This window comes from Mytilus edulis, chromosome 5 (assembly GCF_963676685.1).
Source record: "Mytilus edulis chromosome 5, xbMytEdul2.2, whole genome shotgun sequence".
In the NCBI taxonomy this organism is placed as follows: Eukaryota; Metazoa; Mollusca; class Bivalvia; order Mytilida; family Mytilidae; genus Mytilus; species Mytilus edulis.
The window spans coordinates 89,484,176-89,498,214 of record NC_092348.1 but is presented as its reverse complement, the minus strand read 5'-3'; positions in this window follow the sequence as shown (position 1 = coordinate 89,498,214).

The following is a 14,039-nucleotide window of genomic DNA, read 5'->3' as shown; positions in this document are numbered from 1 at the left end:
GTTTTGTTTAATTAAAACAATGCTACTATTAATTGCAGTTCTACTTCAAAACTTGCATACTTGATCATGTATTTTTTGACCGATCAGTTACAAGCTCGAGGTTCGAAGTTTGAGCAATATTTACATAATGCACGTGTTTCATCTTTATAAAAATGAATTAGGGAGATTTGACCTCAAAATGGAAAAAAAAGGACAGGTATTTTTAAGCTTTGCACGACTACAATTTATTGGAAGTGAAACAAAAAAGTGCACTATTATTTGTCTGGTATTTAATGAGGATATTATAGCACTTTTTCAGAATTTGGTCTTATTTAGGAGAAGTTAAAAAAATGTAATCTGTTGTTTCATGACTCGGTTTACCTCACAATCACAACATCACAATTCAGAGAACGTAATTATCACGATGCGATAGATTAAACAAACATATGTAATTAAAAAAAAAAGACACGGTACTATTGCAGAAATAATTTTGTTAAATGGACATCGAACAAATTGAGAAGATGATTACTATAAACCATACCCTGTTATATTAAAAAATGGTCAAGGTTTTGTATATTACATATTTATATGTCATATCAGCTGTATACAAATATGAATAAAGAGATACAGTTTGATTGCTAACTTCACCACGTTAATCCCTTTGTTACAGAACTAGATCGTAGGTAACAAAACTGTATTAAAAATATCAAGATAGGAAATCAAAGCGCTAGAATATCGTATCAATTGGGAGTGATCACTCCTTATTCAGGCGCTGGAAAGTTGATACATAGAATTTGGAAGATGAAATCGTATCTTAAGTGGAAAATATTGTTCTGAACCGACCCTCATTGTACTCGGTACCATTTATATCTTCATTATTTTAACTAAACTCAGGTGTATATTTGTCTCATTGGCAAGTATACCATAACTCCTTATTTGTATATGACATAAAGAACGGAAACAATGACCTAATATAGAAAAGCTGGACCATTTGATAATCTAACATGTTGTGGAATATAGTTATTATTTTCTCATTATGTTCGGTGTTAATTTAACGAAATTATTCCTGCAATTAACATACTTTGCTCAATCAATGAGGTCGACGATCATGACGTCGCTTGCATCATGATTTCAAAGGTAACAATTGTCATGAAACAAACTCAAATCTGATGTTGCTATGTTCATATAGAAATGAACATTTCTCAATTGGGAAACTGCAAAAATCTCTTTTGTCGCAAATATTGTTTCCCTAAAGGGATAAACGCTTTCAATATAGACAACAAACTTTGAAACATTGTTTTTTGAATCGGCAGGTTTTTTTCTGTATTAAACATGGTTTGTCCTTCCTTAACACAAGATGTTTGTATCTACGTTGACCATTATTTTTATGAAACAACGTAAGACTTGTAAATTTGTCTTTTGGGATTGTAATAGAATGGAAAGCTGATGATGCCTAGTGGAATTCCAAAAAAACGAAACATTGTATAAAATAAAACATTGTGTAACATTTTTTTTATATTGGCATGAAATCAAAAGTATAGTTCAGACAATTTTTATATTCATTGCTTTTATATATTTCTCTTAAATGTTACACCAAAGGTAGTCCATAATTAAAACACCTAGCTTTCTATATGGCAGTTTTGATAAATCTATAAGCATTTGTAATTTAGTAACATGTTAAATTATGACGCAATATTGTCAAAACCAGGAAATTGGTCTATAATCATATAAACAGATCATCTTAATTTTGTTGTCCTGCAAATCCGTGGTTACATATCTTAATTTTTTTAAACTTTAGAATCGAGTTGAATAAGAGATTGAAGTCCAGTAAAAATATTTTTAAATACAAACTTCAGACTTTTCAAATATTTGTTTCTTTTTGTATAACTGTGTTGTTGGTCCAATGTCACGCTTACATGTACGCATACGCTTTTTATAACATATTATATGTAATGCTCAGTTATATGGATTCAATTATTTTTTGCCATTCTTCACAAATAACATAAATTGCTTGTCATTTATTCTATTAAATATATTGCTGATTTATTATTTTAAATCATAGTTTGACACAAACAATAGTTGATATCATTAACGAATTTACTATCTATATAATTTACTTAATAATTGTCTTCGTTTTTTATTGACAAAACTATTTTTTACTAATTGCGTTTTACTTATGTAGGATTTCTGAGGGCTGTCTTATTATCATATCAAAACAAAAAAGATTTTTTATGCATTTTTTTTAGTATTAATAACATCTTAATAAAATGATAAAAATAAAACATATATACAATTTTCATATTCTACCGCATTAGAAAACTGTATGACAAAGCATCAGTAGTTTAGCATGTAACAACATGTGATTGTGTGGTCAAATGTTTGGGAGACTGTTGTTTGCTAAATACATTTTATGTTAATGATATCTTCAAAATGATACTTATTGATGCACTATGTATTTTTTATTTTCGATATATTTGGCCAGGATGTACAAAAAGGAAAATGCGAAGCAGAAAGTCCCCAAGCAAATGGCAATATCGATAAGCTCAAGTACATCAAACGAATTGATAACAACTGTTATTTTCTTATTCGTACCCTCAAACGCAAATAAAGTATTTATGAACAAAAACTCAAACACATATCTATGGGAGACAGCTCGCCTAGATGAGTGCAGCAAAGTTTTATTATCAAATAATTCAACTGTCCTCAAATCACTTTGCCAGCACACTAAGACCGCTGCAGCATACATGTCTTACAAACATATCTACAATGAAAAATAATGTAATAGAATCTTTCATATCACAAAACCATAATTTCATAATGTTCTTTTTAACATCTGCAGAAAAAAACCATAATGCGTTTACAATATTATAAGCTTATATAAAACATGTACATTAGAGAGGGAGGGAAGGGGGGAAACTTCACTGGACTAAGACTGAGCTTCGAATGGTCAAGCTATGAACATGTATTTTCAATGTAAACTTATACCGCGAATGACCAGTCCGTCCTATCATAAAAAAGTCTTAACTTTGTTAAGGTGACTTATTGTTATGCTAAAATAATTTAAATATTATTGTAAACATAAACACATGTTCCAAATATAACAACAAACCCATGTGCTTTCGATAGTTAATAAATACATTCATATTCCTGACTTGGTAAAGGCATGTCCATAAGTTGAAAATAGCGGACTAAACCTGGTTGTATAGCTTGCTAAGCCTCTCACTTGTAAGATAGTCGCAAAAAGACCAAAATTTGATATGTCAACCATGTCATCCATATCATGCTTTAGGTTAAATATAGTAATAAAATATTAATTACAAAAATAAACTCTCCCACATGTTTGATAGTAACTTTCCCTTTTGATTTGTTCGTCCTTTTTGCTTTATTCTATTTTGATATTTTGTCACATTTCCCTTTTAGGTCATGGTGGAGATCATATTTCATGGCAGTTAGTGTAACCATATTTATTTATTTAATTAAATTAATGTACACAATTTGACATGATAATATGCAATTGAATAATTCATACGATCCGGAAACAAGTTGTTAAACATATATTGAACAATACAAATATAAACAAAGGTATAAAGAATGACATGCAAAAAGGTAAACAAATAATGCATATGATTGGTAGAGGTGAGTTGAACATTGATATAGTATGAAATACAACATGCAAAAAGATAACAACATGGTAATAATGTGGTGTAGACAGGTGGTCGTTTTTTTTTCGTTTATTATTTTAATCAGTTTACACACTTTGAAAAAGAGAAATTGTCTTTGTGTTGAGAAGTTTCCCAAGTTTTAATACATTAATGAAAATTGAGGATAAATGCACCTCCCTTCCTTTTTACATTGCAGGTTGTACTAATATATATGATACTTTTTATAATCTATTGCAAATAGTCTGTTTTTCTCTGTTATTTCTACATCTTTCGATTTTACAACAAGATATTACATCTTAATTTGGAAGCGTTTGTAAAAACATGTGGGGTGTTATAAATGTCCTAAAGCTATGTTTGCTAAAACTGATTCGTGTGAAGTTTTAACGATGTAACTTAACATTTTGGGTTATTATCTTTCGGTGTCAGTTGACTAGTGTGCTGTTTAAAGTAAAATTATTATAAACCAATAATATTTCGAAGTCGAGGTTGCGTTCACAATATACTTTGAAAATGTGGATTTTTAAAAATTTTTTTTTTTTAACTAAATGGTTATTTAGTTTTTAATAGTTTATATACAAGTTTCAACTGAATAGACTAAAAATTATTTGATTAATCCTTGTAAATAAAATCGTATCTGGCTTATAATATACATTTACATATATTTCTGAAAAATACACAGCGCTACTCTTGTACCTATGCAACTCAAGTACAAGACTCTTACTTGATTTTCTAATAGAAATAGCTGTAACAAAGAGTTAAATTCAAATGTAATTATATGCATCTCGTGTCAGTTTGACCACAAACAGGTACTCATAAAACCTTCTTAGTATGGTGAATAATTTGTTAGTTTAACTACTTTATGTGACAGTTATCGACCATAGTTCATTGAAGATGATATAAGCAATTATAGCCCACCGTGCATCCTTCAAAACCGAAAATAAAAAACGTACTTTTTTGGGGGAAAGGTTAAACTTATACATTGGTGATTGGATTGCTGTCGATATTGTTGGATTGACAATGTTCAATTGTACCATGATGATCCATGATGACTCTTGAAAACTTCAAGCTATGTTAAGTACTGAATAAAATTATACAGTTTGCCTGTAGATTTTAAGTTTATATTAATAAAATACACACCACAAGACAAATGTGCAAAAAATTGACCTTCGATAAGGTTAAACTTTTGAACATGTTCTTTTAAACTAGTAATAATTCTCCGAAACTTTTTACATTTTTCTTGAAATCGGTGATATTGAATCTTTGACTTTGAAAGGACTTTCAGATGAACAAACAGGGTACTTTTTTTTTTTAAAAGTCTTTAATTTTGATTTTTGTCTGCGATGATATCAATGCGCTGGGAATAATTTTCATTTACCTAGAAAAAAAATCTCAAACGATCCGAAATATACAGGATTGTAAAATAATAAAAATTTCTTTCACATTATATATTTCGAAAAATGTTATTGGTCAAGGCTATCAATTTCATAGAAAACATAAACTAATCTCTTCCAAGAACAAGTTATTTTTAACTTGATCAATTTACATGGTCCTTTTTGGAAAAACAATAATCAATAATTTGTGAATATTTGTTTTTGTAAGCTCTCGCCTCATATTATCTTTGGAAAATTTAGGTCAAAACTAAAACTTTTAATAATGACATTTCCGTAAAAAATATTTACTGGCATAACTTATCTTAGGTTAACACATAAGCCAAAGTTGGTTTCTGTTGCTATGTACATATCTCCTAGATTTGCTCTTTTTAGAAGATTGCATATTTGTGTATTCTAAATGGAAAATGTTTGATAGCATATGGACTATTTAGAACTAGGCATGTTCATTTTTTAAAATAAATAAGGCCGTTAGTTTTCTCGTTTGAATTGTTTTACATTGTTTTATCGGGCCTTTTATAGCTGACTATGCGGTATGGGCTTTGCTCATTGTTGAAGGCCGTACGGTGACCTATAGTTCTTAATGTCTGTGTCATTTTGGTCTTTTGTGGATAGTTGTCTCATTGGCAATCATACCACATCTTCTTTTTTATATGTGGTTTTAATTATTAAAATAAGTGTACTATAAATACAGACATTATTGCGTGCATTTATTAGTCCAATTAAAGGGACAAAAATGCGAGATTAATTATTTCAATTTCAGGAAACTGCATAAAAAGTCGCATTAATTGCGTTTACAAAACCATGCAATCTGAATTAACAATATTAGAATATATAATTCAATTTTGTTATCAATAAACAAATATCAATACCAACTGCAAATTTCAATTTAAAAAACTATTATAAGGTTGATTGATTAATTGGTGTTTGCTTAACGACCACTGCAAAAATATTCATGCATATTTAGAATATTACAAATAAATCATATACTAGTAGGTATAAGTTCATCAAAATTGGTGGACTAGGATGAAGGACGAGTGAGATTTTGACTCTCGTTGGAAATGTGAGGGCATTATGATTGTGTTGTTGTTACTGATGACATTATAAATATGAACTTTGAGAACTAAATCTAAATACCCGGTGACTTGACATATAATTTTGACAATTACAGGTCGAAATTATTAGAAAAAATAAGTATGGCTTCAAAAACGATCTTAAACAGAAAATAATTTACGTAAAAAAACAGAAGAAACACCACAAAGAGTTATTTATTACATGAACAAATATGAGTGAAAATGTACTTACCATTGTTTGTTTTTTGTCCAGGAAAGAAACCTTATTACACAACTAAAAATTCATAACCCAAATAGATATTTGTTCCTAAACAAATACTGAAAAATAAGTCAGATTTGCATTGTTAGATAGTTGCCGTTTTTTTAGCGAATATTACATATGTAGAAAACGATTATTTTATATCAGGAAATTGTTAACGATATTTTGTTTTAGCTTAACTGACATTAAAAGCCAGCATAAGCTCTTCCCAAATATGGTGTTCGTTGTTTTTTTCATTTTTTTTTTGACAAATATCAGATTCTTTTCTTCTGAAACCAGTTGTCCAATAGACCACTTTCGAAATTGTCCTTCTCCGGCAAAAACTTGTTTTGCGCGCCTTTATGCTGGCATTTACCAGTCAGAGGGAATCGCCTGTATTCCTTCACTAATAACGTTCATCAAGCGTCTAAGTGATCATCATTGTGCAGGATAAATTAGAAATGATGTTTTTTCTTTACGTTATTAATCACAATTCAATGATGACAGCAGTGGTGATAGTCAATTATGATAATTCAACTTGCCGAATAATTCGTGCAATATAGCATAATAGTTTTTCAACCACTAGCTCAACATTGGAACGGAAGTGACGATGCCCCTAAACTCACGAATGATTTTCACTAAAACCAATGTTTTTGACGGAAATGCATGGAACTCGAAAGTTATCTAGGAACAAATGACTATAATCATCCTTATGGTATCTGGTTTTGAAAATGTGCCCGATGATCATGCCTAACCAACATGAAGACCGACGATAAAAATATAACATAGGGATAAAATGAAAGTAGTTTTTATTATCTTGTAAACCATTATCGATAAAGAAAATCTGACAGGGTAGAATGGTTCAGAATTTCAGGATTTGATTACAATTTAATCAAACTTTAATTGTCAGACGACTATAAGCGAGTCATAGCTCTTGAATGACGATTTTCATCATTTTGTGATATTGGCTTTTGACACACATATGTCATGGTAATGTGAATTTTAGACAGCTAGGTTCGATAAATGTAGGTTAAACTATCTAATAAGCAGATAAATCGCCTTTATTTGCAAAACTGCCATTAAAATAAAGCGAGAAACGAAAGAAGGGCCAATCTATTTGAAACCACGGTACATATTTTAATGCACTGTCAAAAAGTCTGTCCATTATATTGTCATAGAATCTTGACCACCTCTGTTCTGGCGAAATATCAGCCGAACATCAAATAATTCTTGGAATTGACAATTTTCATATACAGCTGCCTATGGTTAAAACCTAAACATATATTTTGGTTGTTTTTTTGTCATTTGGTTTCTGTTTCATGGACGCATAACGAACACCTTTGAGTATTTAGTAATCCACAAGAACAACATTTGTTGATTCCTGATGCAATAATGTGCAATTATAGATATTAAAATTATTATATAGCAGTAAAGTATTTGCAACACGAAAAGAAACAACAAACATTCCTTTATGTTGTAAACCTTTGTCATACATGTAGATTAGGGATTTTTTTAGATGCCAAATTTCTCCTTTATGTTTTTTTTTGTTTTAGTAGTGTTTGTTGATAAATTTCTTATTTCTTTTTGTAAGTATTATCAATTGAAAACAGAAAACATAGTATGTATGAAAGTTGTTTGTTTGATTACATATATGACAATTAATCTAAAAATAGATATCTTGTTTTGATCTCTGTTATTTCATTATGTGAATAAAGTTTTATTTAAATAAATTTCATTGGATAGTTATAAGTTACGCAGGCTATTTTATCAATGGAGATATGTTTTTGTTGTTAGTTTTAGGTAAGATTTGTTTAGATTAAGATTTCATTGAAATAAATTTTACTACAAAAACATTTGCCCGTGTGCAAGTCATGTTGCGGGAGGAATATATTAGTAATATGACGTCACGAGACATAATAAAGAATAACTTGATAACATATTGCTTGTAAGAATAACTCAAAGCCTTATTACAATACAATAGATGATTTCTATTTAAGTTTTCTTGGTTTCAAGGATCAACGAAACAGATCTTACAAACTAAGTGAGATATGGAATATACTTCCTCTTTTTTCAATTATAGTTTGTTTGTTATTTATTACGGTATTATTTCACGTTTTACTTGCATTTCCATATTAGGTGTGAATGCAAAAACAAGCAGTACATTGATGTAAATGATTTGAAATATAATGGAAGGGGGAATGCTTTGAATTATTACTTTTAAGGATAAGTATGTTTATCATACTATTGTTTTGCATTATGACGTCTTAATTAGATTAAAGATTATGTACCCTTTTGTTGTTTCAATGCGACACATGTGAAAATTCTATAGAATCTCCACAGTCTTTCCCGGTGTACAATCATATTTGACAATAAAGAGTAGTATTGCATGCACTGCTAGCAATGAATAAAAAGTATACAAATTTGCGTATTCAAGTACACCTTCTAGGGTTCGCTCATATTCTATAAAATATTATGACATATTTAGCCGTATTGTTTTGAATAACATGATCCTGTGTATATGTACAAAATGGCAGGCCGCTTTTATTCTGACTAATAAAATTGAGAATGGAAATGGGGAATGTGTCAAAGAGACAACAACCCGACCATAGAACAGACAACAGCAGAAGGTCACCAACAAGTCTTCAATGCAGCGAGCAATTCCCGACCCGGAGGCGTCCTTCAGCTGGCACCTAAACAAATATACATACTAGTTCAGAGATAATGGACGCTATTTTTAACTGTTTTTGGCGTTGTGGCATTTACAAAGTTCCATAAAACAAGGTGCTACAGAACGGTTATAAACCTCAACAGAGTTAGACAATTTGAAATAGCTTAACATTTGAACATAGCTGTGAGCTAACGTAATGACTTAAAATGTATTGATTGAATGCCATTGCAATGTGAAAGAGGATCTTCAGAAATACTGTGAAACAGTTTACTCGAGTAGTGGTATTAACCACCTTAGTAATAATATACCAAAATCACTTGCACATGGGATATATATATTTCCCTATTTATTCGGTATCCAAGAGCTTGCAGCTACTACTCAGACTTTGTAAAACGTCACCAGTGTCTGAGTAGAATTTTGATGAACCAGGGGTTCGTCAAAGAACGGCTCGTCCCTTTTCTTAAAAAAAGTTCATCGGAAGGTACCAAGACCTTGTTAAAAATATATTCCGTATCAACTTTGCAATTATTTGTCGTTAAGAATATTACTTTTGCTGTTTAGACTGTTTTTTTGTGATATCCATTTGACGTGGCTCTGTACTTATACATCTCTTCATTGTCTTAATGTGTTACGGTAAATATTTGTATTCTTGTCTTTCATATTTGCTTATGTGCTTTTTCTATATGCCATTTTGCGTTTCTTTGTTACATATGACGTTTCTCTGTACTTATACATCCAGTCATTGTGTTATGGTGCTATGTTTTAAAAAATCTTCTTGTCTTTTATGCTTATGTGCTTTGTCCATTTTGTGTTTCTTTGTTATCAATTTGTTTGTTTTTATAGCGATTTAGACTATAACTCAATGTTGACTGCTGTACCCCTTTCTTGTGACATTTTTACCCATTATGTGTGTTTGTTTTGTTCACACATCGTTGTCAGTTTAACGGAATTGTATGCGACAGTCATACAAGTTAGAGGTTTAGCTAGCTAAAAAACCAGGTTTAATCCACCATTTTCTACATAAGAAAATGCATGTACCAAGTCAGGAATATGACAGTTGTTATCAATTCGTTTGATATGTTTCAGTATTTCGTTTAGCCATATGACTACGGACTTTTCATTTTTAATTTTCTCAGAGTTTTTGTTATTATACTTTTTACATCTAATAGGAAGATTATACAAGTCCCAATGTCAGCTGACTCCTGAATATAGAATCCCTATTTGGGCCCTAATATAAGCTCACTCCTGAGTATTGAAATCCGCTTAATCTGAAAGGAAGTTCAAGCGGGTGTTCTGTCAGCTTTATCTTGAGTATCGATATCTTCTACATTGAAAGAAAGATCATTCTAGTCCTAATGTTATCTTACTCCTGATTATCGATATCTTCTACATCTGATTTAATGATCAGACGAGTTCATATTTAATATTACTGCTACGAATCAATACTATTAATGCATGAATATCAGGCGAGTCTTAATGTCAGCTTACTCCTGAATATCGATATCCTCTCCATTCGACAGGAATATCAGGCGAGTAATAATACTTATGAATATCAAAATCTTCCACATCTGATTAGAAGATCAAGCAGGTACTAATCTCAGCTTACTCCTGAATATCGATATCCTTTACGTCTGATTAGAAGATTAATCGGTCCTAATCTCAGCTTACTCCTGAATATCGATATCCTTGACGTCTGATTAGGAGATCAAACGGGTCCTAATCTCAGCTTACTCCTGAATATCGATATCCTTCACGTATGATTAGAAGATCAAGCGGGTATCTCAGCTAACTCCTGAATATCGATATCCTTGACGTCTGATTAGAAGATCAAGCGGGTCCTAATATCAGTTCACTCCTGAATATCGATATCCTTGACGTCTGATTAGAAGATCAAGCTGGTCCTAATCTCAGCTAACTCCTGAATATCGATATCCTTGACGTCTGATTAGAAGATCAAGCTGGTCCTAATCTCAGCTTACTCCTAAATATCGATATCCTTGACGTCTGATTAGAAGATCAAGCGGGTAATAATCTCAGTTCACTCCTGAATATCAATATCCTTGACGTCTGATTAGAAGATCAAGCGGGTCCTAATCTCAGCAAACTCCTGAATATCGATATCCTTGACGTCTGATTAGAAGATCAAGCGGGTTCTTATCTCAGCTCACTCCTGAATATCGATATCCTTGACGTCTGTTAAGAAGATCAAGCAGTCCTTTTAACTGACAAAAAGAGCAGGTTGGTCCTAATCTCAGCTTACTCCTGAATATCGATATCCTTGACGTCTGATTAGAAGATCAAGCGGGTCCTAATCTCAGCTTTCTCCTGAATATCGATATCCTTTACGTCTGATTAGAAGATCAAGCGGGTCCTAATCTCAGCTAACTCCTGAATATCGATATCCTTGACGGCTGATTAGAAGATCAAGCGGGTCCTAATCTCAGTTCACTCCTGAATATCAATATCCTTGACGTCTGATTAGAAGATCAAGCGGGTCCTAATCTCAGTGAACTCCTGAATATCGATATCCTTGACGTCTGTTTAGAAGACCAAGCGGGTCCTTTTAACTGACAAAAAGATCAGGTTGGTTCTAATAACATTTTACTTCTGAAAATGAAATCCTCTTCAATTGAAAGAAATACAAGGCGAATAATAATGCCAGATTACTTATGAATATCGATATCCTCTTCATCTCACAGGAAAAACAGGTAAGTCAGCTAAACCATGGGTATAGTCATGATGTATATCTGATATAAAGATCAGGTCAGTTATAATGTTACTTTATGCATATGGCAAGAAGGTCAAGTGGGCCTTATGTCAGCTTACTCATAAGTATTCATATCCTTTTCATCTTACACAAAGATGATGTGGGTTGTATTTCAACGTACACCTGAATATCGATATCCTGCAAATTTAATAGAAAGATCAAGCAAGTTAGAAAATACGCTTACTCATGATTATCGACAGGGTTTACATCTTACAGGAAGATCTGGGTCGTGTTCAATATCGTAGCGCCTACATAGGGCTACGTAGATTTATGACTATTGAACGTGCAACTAGCCTAGCTGCTACATAGATATTGATAGCAGATAGGCTAGCTCTTCGTTAAATTGTCATAAATCTACGTAGCCCTATGTAGCCGCTAGCAACTAGGCTAGCTACACGTTCAATAGTCATAAATCTACGTAGCCGCTACGATATTGAACCGCAACCTTGGTGAGTCATAATTTTAGCTTACTGATGTGTACCGATATCATCTACAACTAACCGGTAAATTGAACGAGTCGTATGTCGCTTACTTATGAATATGAAAATATTCTTCCAATGACAGGAATATAAAGTGGGTTCTTGTTTCAGCTTACTCTAGAATATGGATAGCATATACATCTGACAGGAACATCAAATGTGTTCTTGTGTCAACTAACTCTTGGATATAGATATCCTCTACATCTGAAAAGAATATAAAGTGGGTTCGGATTCAGATGCAATAGTTTATCAAAGTCTCACCACATACATACAAGTATAAACACAATATAATATCAAGTACACTATATAACAATTTCGAATGCATGTGCCATTCTTAAAAGAACTATGAAAGACTGTTATATAAAATTATAAAACATCAGAATTAAAACATAGTTTTGTTATTAACACAAAACATAAAAGTGGAATATCACCATTCGGATCAGCTGGAGTATACGGTCAAGTAGTTCAAAGCCGAATTACAATGTTTATATGCATACGCGACAGAAAGAAAAATCAGCAGGAACTAATTTCAGAGTACACGTCTCTGTCGATTTCATCTACATTAATCAGGAGATAAGACGCGTCCTTACATGTATGTCAGTCTTCTCATTAAGTATTGATATCCTCTACATCTGACAGGGATGTCAGAAGGAACTAATGTCAGTTTACACATGAGTATTGGTATAATCTAAATTTGACAGAAAGAACAGACGGATTGTTTGTCAGATTACTTCTTATATCAGTATCCTCTATATGTTGAGAAAAAAAATCAGGGGAGTCCTATCGATATCCTCTTCATCGGACAAAAGATCAGTTAGGTCCTAATGTACTCACTCATGTATATCGATTTGATCTACATTTGACAGGAAAATCAAACAAGTTGTATGTCAGCTTACTCGTGAATATTGAAATTATCTGTATCTCACAGGAAGATCAGGGTTGCGTTCAATATCGTAGGGGCTACGTAGTGCTACGTAGATTTTGACTATTGAACGTGTAACTATATACTAGTTGTTACATAGATATTGATAGCAGCGGCTACGTAGCTGCTACGATATTGAACTCAACCCAGGCGAGTCATAATATCAGCTTACTCATAAGTATCGATATGAACTACCGTTGGCAGGAAGATCAAAAGGGTCATTATAACAGCATAATCCTGAATACCGATATCCTCTAAATCTGACAGGAACCTCAAATGGAGTTCTTGTGCAAGCTTAATCCTGAATATCGATAGCCTCTGCCTCTAACAAGAAGATCAGCTAGGTTCTCATGTCAACATACTCCTGAATCCTCAGATTCCTGTAAATATATTATTTTCAGAAACAGATCCACCAGAAATGAATAACGGTAAGTAATCCTTTTCTGATATTGGTTTTATTTTAGGGAGGGATGGCGGTTGTTATTATGTAATCGAGCAATCTGCCTTTTTCTAACTGTAGTTTGTTATTATCTCATGGTTTCATTTTCTTTTTAATTGCATGATATTGGTTGTCTTTATACAAATTCCTTTTTTCTTTTTTCTTTATTCAATGTGATATCTTTAAAATTAGAACTACTTAAATAAAATTGATGGGCTACCAAAAATAATGAGAGCTGTTTTAAACAAAGATATGTCTAAACTGAAACCTGATGAAGAAGAGCAACCATTTCAACAGGTGATATTTGTAATACATGGAAAATAAGCAAATGAAATGCACCACGGTCTTAAACTTTTTTTTCAGATAAGACTATGTATATTTGGAACGTGAAATGAGACTGTTTATATATAGAAATAAGACATTG